The sequence below is a fragment of the Xiphophorus couchianus genome, chromosome 12, assembly GCF_001444195.1.
Source record: "Xiphophorus couchianus chromosome 12, X_couchianus-1.0, whole genome shotgun sequence".
Classification (NCBI taxonomy): Eukaryota; Metazoa; Chordata; class Actinopteri; order Cyprinodontiformes; family Poeciliidae; genus Xiphophorus; species Xiphophorus couchianus.
In genome coordinates, this window is record NC_040239.1 from 24842132 (window position 1) to 24855603 (window position 13472).

Here is a 13472-nt window from a genome sequence, read left to right on the forward strand (position 1 = left end):
TTTTTTCTTTGTCCATTCATAAGCTCAGCTGAGATGTCTTATTAATCTGATGTTACTTTAATCAAAAACAATGAGCACAACTCTTCTCGCAACTTGCCATTCGAAGAAATATGTTTCTGAATTCATCTAATTTATAACACACATGAACCATCTGCAGCCATGACAGCCAAGTGTGTGGGGAAGCTTTCAGCAGAGGAGGCTTGACAATGTGATAATGTGATATTTCACACATAGCCCACACAGATTTTTAGTTTCTGAACTTGTCAGGATTGGAAAATGCCAGCAACAGGGATGTTTTCTTCTTCTTTTTTGATAATGAGATCATGTGTAGAGTACTTGTGAGCAAATAGCAAGTTATCTGCCACAGACAGGCAGACCGGAGACTGTAGGAAAAGTTCTTATCTGACAGTCAAGAGTGAGCAGATTAAATATTAATCTAAAATGACCCAAACTCTTTGCAATCAGTTTGAAAGACGACCAATGTTTTGTTTCTGAAAATTATGACAATAGCAACTTTCAATGGCTGTGACGATAGATGCAACTCAACAGAGATAGAGATAATGTATTACATTAAGTACAAGAAGTATGTTTTTCTAAGACTATAAACTATATTTTAAAAGATTCATGATAAATTGAAAATAATTCAGTTCGAGTGTGATTTTTAAAATCTTTCGTCTAAGGTTGGTAGGACACTGAAGAATGCTTTCTTTATGTGTTTTAACAAACAGGTCACAGTTTTTATAAACCTCAGTATTTAGTCTTGAATTCTCCAGGTTCCAATTTGGCCACTCTAAATATTTTAGATCTTGAACCAGATTGGTAGAACTGTAATGGCATTCAAGTTTGGAAAGCTAAGGAAGTTCTGAATAGCCACACTGGCTTTGTAGCATTGCAATCTCTGAGTTTGTTTTATGATTAACCCTCCGATGAGTGAGTTAGCTGAGAACTTCTCCTTGAAATAACAATTAAAGGAAAAAAAAAAATTAATTAATCTAGCTGTTAACATTTCTGTTCCTCTTTGAGTTGTAAAACCATAGATATTGGGCAATCCAGGATTTATTATGCATACAAAACTCTAAGGATCATTTCAAGGTGTGGTAATGTTTTCCTTTGATCATTCTACTAATTGCACAAATAGCAATGATCATTTAAAAATCTCCTAAACAAAGCCATTCAACTGATAAATTGTGTTTTCTTTTTCAGGAAATGTTATTATCTTCCCAGTAGGGTATGAGGCTTGTTTATTTTCCATTAGGCAGGAAGAAAATTCACTTAATGTGCTGCTGCACATTGGGCTTGATTGTTAATCCACAAAACTTACAATATTACAAGGAGAGAGGCTGAAATACATGAGCATACTTCTGGGATGTAATTTATATTAGCCAAGGCTACCCTCAGTTGATTTATTTCTTAGTCTTAATCTGTGTGGAAATTCTAATCTGTCAAATAATCTGGTAGAAATATTCATAACATGAGAGAAAATGAGTACAAAGAAAAGATTAAATATTTTATGTCGATGTTGAGACCTTTGTTCTGCAGCCTCCAGGATCTCATTGATTGAACAGCTGTGGATTGTGTCAAATCTGACAAACCTTGTTTCAATGAAAATAATAACTTAAAACTGCTTTCCCCCTGCTATTTAACATCCTATCATGTTATTGCCACTATGTCACATATGCACAAGGTTGCTACTTAACAGGCTGTGGAATTTCCCTGTAAATACAGGAGGTTTCTGCACCTCCATTGTGGGTTTCAGCCACAGAGGAAAGGAGGAAACAGCATCGGTATTTCATTCAGTTTATCGGCAGCAATCAGGGTTGCAGTTGATCTTTATAGAGTAACGTGCAATCTGGCGCCGGACATTTTGAATAATTTAAACCAAATGCCTCTCTCCTCTAAGCCAGAAGGAATCAAACATGCGAGGCATTTTTCAGCAACCTCTGATCTGATCACGCTGAAGCTCAGGGTCACTTCTCATGAGGCACTAGCGGTGTTTTATATTTATATTTTAAATTAATCAACTATACATTTCTTCCTTGTGGTCCTTTTTTGTCACCGTTAAACACAATGCCAGAGTTACTCTTTCACAATTACCTCCATTTCAACTGCAGCCTGAACTATTCTCTGTCCTTCAAGTTACCAGAATCCTGCCTACATGCACAATTTGGACGTGTGCGTGTTTCTCTTCACCGGGCAGCGCTGTGACATACTGATGTGCAAAGTTTCATCTGATATGAGAGCTCACAAGTAAAGCATTAAAAAGTCTTAGTCTGCTTTCAGCCTCCCTTCCAATACCCAGGTAACCGAGCCACGCAGATGAGTGTGTACAGCAACAGGGGTAAGCTACGAATGCAGCAACCGGGCTTCTCCAGTCAGCACCAAGGACCTAGACAAAGTACAGACACACTCATCCCAATCTTTCCACAGAGGTACTGATCATGTTCAAAACAGTTTGGTAACTGTTGTTTTTGTCACACATAATGAGTGTGATGCATTATTAATTGACCCTTTGCCTTCCTCTCCAAGCCACTCCATCCATTATATTTAATATCACAGTTCTGTATTAGTCCAGGGTCCAAGAAATGAAAAGAACTGGTTTGGTGTTCATTTCAAAAGATAAAAAGTTGTTTAGAAAAATTTCCTAGATGTTATGTAGCACAAGTTGTTTCTCCTTCGACCTGAATGTCTTCTTTTTTTGCTGTCCATGTGCAGCATGTGCTGGGAGTTTGTGCATATGGGAAGGATTTCAACAGTCAGCACCAGGGGCATGATTTATGGACCATATGGCAGAGAGGTGGGTGGGAGGGGGTGTTGCAATTTAAGCACCTCTGCAGGTCTTTCTGTGATCATATGACCATTTGTCAGGGACCTCCGATTCTTCAGTTAGGAACTGAGCCGTCCGACCCACCGTTTCCGTCCTGCCTGGGCCCCGGTTTTAGATGTGCTCACACCTGCTAGGACTTGCACAGCACGCACATTGACTATTCGCTACCCGTCTTGTGGCACGGAAACTCAGGAATCTCGTGTTGTCAGCCTCGACGTCTCGACTTCCTTTAAACGAAAAGAAAAGAACTCTCCCCAGGCTTTCATCTTAAATGGATTTTTAATTAAATTGATGATGTGAGACCAACAAACTTGTGCTAATGGTTGACTCTGCTCCCTGTGGTCCTGAAGTGCCAAGCCTGGATTTGCAATTTCCAAATAATTATTCGCCGCGTGATTTATGTTGCCTCCTTGCATTCGTATTAAATGTAAGCCCGCGCTGGTTTCGGAACAACTGAGCCCTCGCGTGCTCGTTTTTGGAGAGGAGCAAATGAGCAGAAGCTGACAAGGACGCCACGACGCGATCAGTTTTACAGCTTGTTCCACTGGGAACTAAACACAGCATTGTTCGTACGAACACCCCTTTGCAAAGTCTGTGTGTCCTGGTGCACAATCTCCCACTGGGACAGTATGCCAGACACACGTAACAAATATGTTCAGAGTACATTCCATCCCTCGCCTGAAGACATGCAGGAGCATAGAACATTGTGTAAAACTGCACTGATTTCCTTGATTAAAATAAAACGTTAACTCACTTAAAAACATGCATGGTGATACGTTTCAAGAGTTTTTTTCCCTGTTCATTTTAGAATGGTGGCTTGCAGCTAATGAAAGCCAAAAAAAATGAAGTTGCTCAAAACCAAAAATTAAAAAAATTGATTTTAATATTGAAATGTTATGTAATGGGCTATAAAATATATTTAGATGCATTGGTATTTTCAGAGTGCGCTCTAAAATATAGTCAAAAAACAAATTAAAGGCACAAAACGTTTTTGATTTTACGTTTCAAATGTTTAAAAATAAAACAAATTGCAGTGTGACTGATTGTGATAGTAATTTGGAAACGTCAGTGTAACAGCGGTTATTTTTTTTGAAAAGACTAAAAAGGGTTTATGCTTTATCTTGACAGAATCTAACATTTTCTTTTCATGCTTAGCTTCGTTTTCTTTTCTGCTGACCATCAGACGACTTCTGCTCAAAACCTACAAAGGTCAAGATGAACTAAATCGCTCAAAACTCCAAAACTGCCCCCAACAGTCAGGCCCCTTAACAACATTGTCTGGACCCTAAATGTGATGTTAGTCAGGCGTTCTGTTCAGAACAAGTCGGGCTCAATGCACACAGTGGTTAAAAAAAACAAAAGAATAAAAAAACAATCAGCAGCTTTCTGAGAGGCTTTTTCTGTCATCGGGAGAACAGAAAGTCTGAGGCTTACCAAGCTACACCTGGAAGCAAAAGCATTCCTCATTTTCGCTGTTAAAGATTTATCTTGATACTTGCACTGTTTTACTGCAGTCATGCCACATTTCGTACAAATAAAAGCCTCCAACCTACTGCGAGGGCTTGTGTGTGATATTCCTGAATTGTTGCCATAAATCCAGACTGATGTATGCCGCTGAAGCGCTTTACGGTTGCTTATTTCACAGATGATCTGTCTGAGCGAACAATCTCAACTAGCTGCTGTGCTCAGTCCTGCAGAAAACAGCCAGTCATTCGTGACAAGAACGAATTCTCCAGAACAGGAGCCAGTGAGCGAGGCGCTACATACGTTATCATCTCTGCAGCTTTAACCCTGTGCAAAGAGCGAAGCGTTGGAAACACGTCAGCTCTGAATTATGCTGCATGTCTCTCCGAGGCTTGAAATCTCTGTCAAAGACAGCCCTGAGATCCTAAAAAAAAGGCCCGTGGAAACGCAGGCGATTAGCCAATTTGCCTAATTGGCCATTTTCTTTAACATGACGTGTTCATTAGCTTATCTTAATTAACATGTGATGACACTTTGTAATCCTCCATTTACTAGAGCAACATCTTGGAGGGCATCTGTGAGCTGCTCATTACACAGGTAAGACACTGTGATACAATTAAAATAAAGCAGCTTAACTTTCTGTAGATTTGGCTATACCTACTGTCTGGTCCTAAGAAAGGCTTTGGCACACAACTGGGCAAAGACATTAATTAGATAATACATAAACGTATACAATGCTAAAACAATACATCAATTGAAGGAATTGATACTTTTTTACCATTTATTTACTGATGTAACTGCTGTTTTTATACTTCTGCAAGATGTGAGTTCCTGTTAAAGATGTTTCCAGACAATATGCAGACGCTTTCACAGCTGTCTACAGCTTAGGTTTCTGTAAACCTTAGCTGACTTAAAGAGTTGCCGTATATGGAATACATTTTCCTATACTTGCCTGTGCCGTTGAAAAATCACTATGACGACACGCCTATTAGAAGTGAATAAACATTGAAGGCCTGCAAACCCCCGTTGGAGTTGGCCTGTTGGAGTTAACTTGCAGCTTAGCAGGCCCGGATCCAGACGAGTTTAACAGGGGGCTTATTTTTGCTGATGCCCCCAGATGGAGAGTTGACCTGGGGGGCAGGACTGCCACAACATGAATCTATTTAGCAACAATAATATTACTCAAGTAAAATAAAAAGGTAGAGTGCAGTAAAACGACTCTTATAAGTACCTTTTTTAAAAATAAAAAAAAGTTACTCAAATTAATATAACAGGTACTACCCACCTTAAGTTTGTTAACAATGTATTGGCAAGCCCGGATTTTAGCATGGGCTTACCGGGGCTGCAGCCCAGGGCCCCGGAGCTTTGGGGGCCCCGGATGATGCTTTGTATTTTTGTGAATGAATAAGGTCAGGATGCCTTAATTGTATCACTGGCTACCAGGATTTTAACGGAGTTGTTGTAAAACTGTCTGATTTGTTCTGGCAAACGTCCATCATGAATGCTTGATTGTTATTGGTCCAACTTTGACGTGTCTTTAGCAACGGGGAGGAGCATCAGGGAGTCATTTCTCACGATGGAGGACAACAGAAAGTATGACAGTGGAGCGCAGGAACAAAAAAAAAAAAAACGCGACAGTGAGGTGATGAAGAAAATATTCAAGCTAACAGGATTTTTTAAAACTCAGATTTTACATGGAACAGAACCATCGTCCCTCTCCGCTTCTCAAAACATTAGCCTGGCTAACAGCGGCTCTACGGTCCGCCAGACTGGAGCTGTGTCTGATCTGGTGCTTGCGGAGTCAGAGGCGGTGGAGCGATCGTGGTTCGGCCCGAGCAAGAAGGAGGGAGCTGTCAAAAATATGGATGTTAATTTTAAAGCATCGGAAAAGGTTTACAAAAAAAATCAGAAATATCTCCTCTTCAGATTGCGTTTTGAAAGCCTACTTCCAAGTGGTGAGTACATTCATATCCAGGCTGTGTTCATCCTCCATTCACCGGGGCTGTATTTTTGCTTTGCATGTCGTTATTTTTAACGATGCTATAAATAAATAAATACAATACATATAGGATGAATAAACAACACTGTCCAGTTTTTCTTCTTTAGGAATGTTCTGTCAAATATGTAGACATATTTAGGGCTGAAACAATTCCTCGAATGGTTCAAGTACCTCGATTATTACAATTTCTGGAGGAAAATGTACCTGCTTCGTTCATTTATGTTTTATTATTTAGCGCCTTTGTTCCGGCCGGAACATTAATTGCGTTGCGCGGAGCTCTGACTTCCGCCTGAGTTGTTGACGAAAGCTAAGTGTTTGCGGCATGACGTCCAAGTTCGACCCATGGGGATTTTATTGATCGATGATCATGCCCGGGTTCTCATCGTTTTTGGGGGACCAACAGGCATCCTGGCGGAATGCCTGGCAGCTTTTCTCCTCCGGAAGCTGCTGGTTCAAAGCGAACAGTGAGAAGAGCAGCTGCAGGAGTATTTATACAGGTGAGCGGTCAGACTGAACACGGCGGGCGCCTGAGTAGTTGACGTTTACAGTGTAAGTGTAGCTTTACGGACAATACATTTTACATTTTATACATTTTTACGGACAATACATTTTACCCCGGTCTCAACAAAACGGGTGGCGGAAATCGTTGTGGCGCTACATGGCTGGCAGACGAGTGTCTGAGTGTTAACTTGGAAAGTGAGCTATTATTATTACAGGTTAGTTTTATAAACTACAGAACAGTAACTGTTAGGGACGCCCAAAAATGAAAAACTGGACTGATATTGAAATCCGATAGTAGCACAGGTGTTATGCCAGATTTACCAATATTTTATTTAAAATTTTTTTTTTATCCGATTACTCGATTAATCAGAAGAATAACTGATTACTATAATATTCATTTACAACAGCCCTATTCAAGATGTTCAAGTACTTCTTTAATAACTATTTTGTTTCTAGCAATGGTCTTCACAATGATTAGTTATCAGCCGTTCTACAGAAAAATTGCTATTTAAAAAAAAAAAAAAAAAAAAGCAGCTGTGCACCAATTGCAATTTTTTTTGGCCGATCTGTAAAAAATCTGACTTGCTGATTTTTTGTGTCTGTGCACAGAGAGAACACACAGAAGAGAACTAAACACAAAAGAGTATAGGAAATGGTTGTCCTGTTTGAATGTTGCCTAGCAACGGGTTTAAGGTGATTCATATTGCTTATAAACACCAGATGGCAAAAAACAAACAAAAAAACAACAACTGAAGTCTGATTTTTTTTAATGTTTAAAATAATATTACAAACACATGCCTAATTTCTCTTCAAACAACTTCTCAACTTCAAGCTTTATGGGCCTTTATAGTCAAAATGTTTTCTCTTGAGATGTAGTTTCTAAAAAGTGCTATTGTGAATAGACAATCAGACTGGACTTTGTGAGGAAGGAAGCTAAACCTGCTGCAGATCTAATTTCGCAGATCAAAATAAGTTTCCTAACTGTGAAGACTTGGAGAATGCTGTCAAAGCAGCCCATCAATGAAATTGAAACATCCGACATGAGTATCGTGAGAGAAGTTGAGCCGCCGAGGGCCATGCAAAACAAAAAGAAGAAGGTGCCATTCAACTTATGGTTTGAGGACAACAAGCATCGCTTTCCTCAAAACCCTGAAATCCAGGACGGTTCAGAGATCACTGAGAAAGAATAAATGTTTAAAACTCACGAGACGGTGGATGAACAAGGGGAGAAACAGCCAGCTAAACCTAAGAGGAAGAAAAAGATGATTCCATATAAGACCTGGTTGGACTTACACGCTCGACTTAATGTAGAGATTTCTGACTTCTATACCGAAAAGCAAGGTGCTTCAATGGTGACCGATTCCACCTCTAAACCTCAGGAGACAGGAAAGAAACAGCAATCGAAGCACACGCGTGTCAAGAAGACACCAGCAATATGGAAGAATGGGAATGAATTTCTAACCTATGGAAATTAGGTGTATGACCTAGGCCCAATAAGTCCAACGATTTACCCAGAATTCACTCCAATGGTCACCAAAAAACAATCCACCGTTGAATCACAGGAGAATGTGCACAAACCAGAGACAATCCAACCTACCCAGTGTCAGGTCAAGACCCCAAAAGAAAATTTCCGAGCGACATCAGTTTCCATGACTGCAAAATCTTCCGCTAAAATTGTTGAAAAGTCTGTGTCAGGAAAACATGATGTTGAGGCAGTGTTCTTAGAAAAGGGGTCTTGTACGACCTCTGCTCCACAGCTGACCACTGACAATGAATCCAAATCCAAAACACAGGAGACAGGGAAGAAACTGCAATTTAAGAGCAAGGGTGTAAAGAAGTCACCATTGCTGTGGAAAACCTTCCCTGAGCCAGGCGCTGAGGTGGATCTGACTTTTTTCACAGACAATCTGGAAAATGATGGAAGTTCTCTGCCAGAAAAACTAGGTCATCAGGCACCTTCACGCAAGTACACATTTTGGAAAACGTCTCCTGAGTCAGAACCTGAATTGGATATAATATTTTTTGCTGATATTGAAATGCGAGCAAGAGAAGGTGACTAGGTGGCTCCCTTAGAAGATAAGAGGTTTTGTGACCTATTTCACTGAAAAAGAGTCAGTCACTTTGCCCGAACCAGACGGCATCCAGGTTCGGCTCCAAGAATTGTGGGAAACCAAGGCAGCTCTCTTTGAAGAAATTGAAAAAAGAAATCTGGCAGAAAAAAATTATGAACGCTGCTTTTCACAGCTCCAGCTTTACGAAAAGCTAAATGTTAAATTCAAGGAAAGCATGCTGGACACAGTGATCTCAGAACCGAAACAAAACAGGGAGAAAATGGTTTCTGTTCATGTACAGACAGATTTGAAAGACAGCTCAAAGTTGAAAACAATAAGCTGCTGATCTGTTTCAACACAAGCCCAGATAGATGCACAGGAAACAAGATGTCAGTCTGTGACTTTTTTATTAACTGTCCTCGACCGTCCAACGGTGCCAAATGAAGAATCTTCTACAGGGGGGTTGGGCTTGAAAACATCTCACGAGATCTTTGAAGTAACACGGGATTTGAATATGTAGCTCAGATTTAGCAGAGCTTTAAACCCTTTATTTTGTATTATTTTATTTTAGAAAGCATCTTAAACTTTTATTTCACACCAGTTGGTTATTATTTTAGTTAACTATATACTTTACATTATTATCAAATATTTCTATTAACACATAAGTGTTGCTTTGTCTTAAAGTAAAATTTTATGCCTCTGGCATAACTTAACATTTATTTCACCTTAGTTTATGTGTATCCCATGTGATACACATGTTTTTACCACAAAGTATTCCAAAATCACACGTAAACATGAGAATTTGTGATTCACATGTGCATTTTTTATGTGGTACAGGATTTTCAGATGTGATTTTTACATGTAAAATTAATGAGATTTTTATTACATATTCAGTATAATCACCAGATCTTTACATTGAAAACAAATCTGATCTTATGTTGTGCACATGTGAATATGAACAAAATACTTTATCACATGTGGAAAATGGGAACCACGTGTGGAACATGGGAACTACGTGTGAATTTCATGGTATTTTTCTGTAAGGGCTTAGCCTTCTGCTCTGCTGTGCTGCCTGGATTGTGTGCTTTATTTATCATTAAATCATCATTTCATTCTACAACCTGGGTCCACTGCATCTGCCTCACCACCTTCACCACCCTAAATCATGACAGAAGGACCCGACCACAAGTGACTACGGTGAGGTACGCAAAAGAAGAAAGAGCAACAACATGGACCCTGCATGCTGGAATGAATTAACGTCTACTATAAAGGGTTACGTGGAGACTGTGGCGAAGCCCTATTTCTCCATCAGATGCCTCAGGATCGCCATAAGACTGATCTGGGTTCTGGAGGGCTGGTCCTCCCATCTCAGTTCCCTGGGGTTGGTGGAGCTGCTGCAGGAGGCAGAGTGTGAGCGTCGGGCAGCTCTAGCCGTCATGGCTGGAGTTCCTCTGCCTTCCCTTCTTCCACTCCACCACCACAGCTCCAGTTTCCCCGTCGCTACAAACAAAATCTAAACACAGCTCTGTTCACACCAGTTTAATCTTTTTCCAGAATGAGGGAATAAATAAGCTCCATAAAAGGCTTCTTTATAAAAGAAAAATAGATATTTATACATCTGTACAGCATAAATACACAGAGCATGGTAAGAAGGGAAAAAAATCCAGAAAATGCCGATATTCTGGTTGTAGCATGTGACTGCACTTGGCATCCTAGTAAATATATATATATATATATATACACAGTATATACAAAAATGAATCTATGTAGCAATAATAATATTACTCAAGTAAAACAAAAAGGTACTGTGCAGTAAAACTATTCTAAGTACCTTTTTTTCCAAAAAAAAGTTACTCAAGTGAATGTAACAAGTACTACCCACTTTTGAACATAGACAACATCAGTATCCTATGGGCTCTTTGCAAGTCAGCTTCCGTGGGGAAAAGCGGCCTGGTCGCTTCCGGTCTATTGAAAATGGCATTTTACACTAGGCGCTTGCAGGGGTTGCCCAAGGTAACAATTAATGATGTACAACGAGCCAAAGCTCCAACAAGTAAGCTGGAGAAAGATTTTAAGATGTTTGCCTTGTTATACATTCACAGACACATTCTAACGGACAATGTCTTTACCTTATTGTACTTATTTTCAAATATATTATGTGTGTTCAGTGTCGTTAGTGTCAGAGACCAAGTAGCGGGGAGATTACGGTTCAGGCTTTTTGCTTCCGAAGCACAAGTACTGGAGTACTTTCTCCACCATTGTGTATTAGTATTAGCTAGTCATCTTTTAGCTAACATTTGTGTCCAACAGCATTACTCAACTCAGTCAGTTAGTTTGGGGAGAAAACTGTGAAAAGCTCTTTGCGTTTTGCTGGTTTGCTGCCATTATTCTAACACACACCTGATTAGCTCTGCACAGCAGCTGGTCTCCTTGGCTGCTGCACACATGGAAACCCAGCGCGAACGTCTTAGCGCTCATGTTGCGTTTAAAGGCGGCTCGGAAAAACAGGTTACTACGTGTAAACAACGATTAAACAGTTTTAACTGCTGAAAAAACGGGACAGAAAGCACAGATATGGGAAGTGCAGAAGCCCACTACTGTATCAAATCGATATAGGAATAACAGAGAGTTGGCCACTGTAAGGTAAAAACAACAAACAGCATCCAGGCCAGGGGTGGCACAGCTGACTGTGAGCAGGCAATGCCCTCCCTTGCCTCCGGGCCTGCAGCTAAGTCTGACATGCTTCTCCCCTTAGCAAAAGACAAGTTTTTGTGTCCTTGTGATCATTTCAGGGTTTATTTGAAGAATAAACCTAACAACGGTGTTTTATTGAAATATTCAAATGTAAAAGGTTGTGTTGTAATTATTATTTTTTAATCACCTCATTAGACTATTATTAAAAATGTTCCATTCATATACTGTTGCTGCGTTTTGACATATGGTCAGCTTGCCTCAGATCTTATGACAATCTCTTTCTGAGAAGAAAGAATGCTTGTTGCTACTGACCTCAGGTTTAATTCATGAACAGATCAACTTGGTGGTAAAAAGCGCTGTTTGGCGTGTTCCACAAGAGGCAGAAGGTTGTTATTCTGGAAAGCAGCACTTTCCTCCTGTCCCAGATGTAACATTTATTATTTAATCCAAGTAGACTTGATCTCATCCATGCAGGGAAACAGATTTTACCAAACTGCAGAGATGCTCTTTTGGGAGCGCAGTGGTTTTTTCATGGAACCACAACATGAAGCACCATTGTCCCCGTGTTCTGGTGTCATGAAGATTAAAGATTAACCAATGCAAGAAAGACCTTTTGCTAGCCATTTATTATCATATTCCTTTGTTACCTCATTGACTTTACTGCTTATCTTTCAGTTCTCTGTTGATTCAGCAATCTTGTAGAGAGCTGAGCTGCAGGAGGGAGATGAGTAGCTGGGGTTCTGCTTACTAGGGTTCCTCGCAGGCAGAGAGTCAAAAAAGCCTGAAACAAAAAGTTGGGTTTTTTTTGCATTGCATGTTTTAAATATGTAATGAGTTATTGTCACAATGGAACAATGGATGTTTCCTGAGGTCCCATCCCAACACCCACAGGGCCTGGATGGAGCAAAAGGTGATGTCGTTCCCCAAGAAAGGGAAATCTAGGTACCAAAAAATGTAAAAGAAAAAGTAAGAAAGAAAAGGGAGACATTTTTTTCTTTTTGCTGTATCCTATGAAAACGTTTCTCATCAGAAAGACTATTAGTTGATTATGTTTCTAAACTTCTGAATGTTCCAGTAAGCATTAGAGGTGTGCCGATCAATCGGCCACCGATCATAATCGGCCGATCTCAGTGAAAAAGTGTATGATCGGTGATCACCAAAACTGATCACATTTATCTCACTTCGCAACCTGCTTGTGCAGCTGATCTCCTCTTCCCTTTACGCTGCGCAAGCGCGCATCTAATATGGCATTTAAAAAACAAGTACAGTACTTGATGGAGTTTGGCTATATCAAAGCTCACTGCAGGAACAAAAGGACATCTGGAGCGGCCAGATAGCAGGTAAAGCAGCACAACTACCAACACTCACCCAGATTAGCATCACGGTCAGAAAGCTAAACAAATAACCAGAAAAATAATTAAAAGACTTCGAGCTGGCGGTGTAAGACGCTGGTTCTGCTCTCGCTGTTGAACTGCCGCTATTCGCTACTGGTAGTAATATTTCACAGACATAACGCCGCTCAACCTCCACCCGCAGTGAACTCTCGCACTGCTTAAAGCTGCAGCATGTAACGTAAACAACAATAACAACTAAAAATTCACATGTTAAAACTTTCGCTATGTCCAAACATGAGAGATAATTTATGAAAAAATAAATAAATAATAATCGATCTCCTCTGCCTCCTCCCTGTGTTCTGCAGAATTACTCAACTATGTAAGAACCAGCCAATCAGAACCAGCATTAATCAGCTAGCCATGCCATCAGGAAGTTATGATTTAGTAACTCGGGATTGTTTATTTTGATACACTCTGCATTTGACTTTGAATGAATGTTTCCCTCTTTTACTAGACATTATTTGATATAATAAGTGTTGTGAGATTTATTTGACTCGTGCATAATTTAGAGAACCTTGCTGTTAAATGTTGTTCAACTGGTTGCA

At 40.0% G+C, this 13472-nt stretch overlaps 1 protein-coding gene across 1 annotated transcript in view; it reads right to left on the bottom strand.

The window, feature by feature from the left end:
• The window catches only part of slc15a4 (solute carrier family 15 member 4), a 53536-nt gene that overhangs the window by 782 nt on the left and 39282 nt on the right, over nt 1-13472 (bottom strand). The window lies entirely within an intron of this gene.